Genomic DNA, 353 nt, shown 5'->3' with positions numbered 1-353 from the left:
AAAGACCTAAATATTTCTAATAATAGATACTATAGATGTAGAAGATGATTTAATAGCCAAATATAATGAAAGTATCAGTAACTGCAAAGTGAAAGGGAGAGCTAGAATAATGATAGAAAATCACGCGACTACCAAAAAGTATAAAAAGGACAGACATAAGAGAGAGAGAGAAAAAAAAGGTAGTTGTGATAGCAAAGATGCGCAGATGTCCGAATAGCAGTCTTAATAGTTCGACACTTGGGATATGAAGCATCAAATGCCATCGAATCGAGCGACTACTTAACTTCACGACAATGTTTTGCAAAGGAACGTGTTTAATTCATCTACAAAAATAAGATTAACACACACACATT

The sequence above is a fragment of the Penaeus monodon genome, chromosome 24 (genome assembly GCF_015228065.2).
Source record: "Penaeus monodon isolate SGIC_2016 chromosome 24, NSTDA_Pmon_1, whole genome shotgun sequence".
In the NCBI taxonomy this organism is placed as follows: domain Eukaryota; kingdom Metazoa; phylum Arthropoda; class Malacostraca; order Decapoda; family Penaeidae; genus Penaeus; species Penaeus monodon.
Note: the sequence above shows the minus strand (reverse complement) of the source record.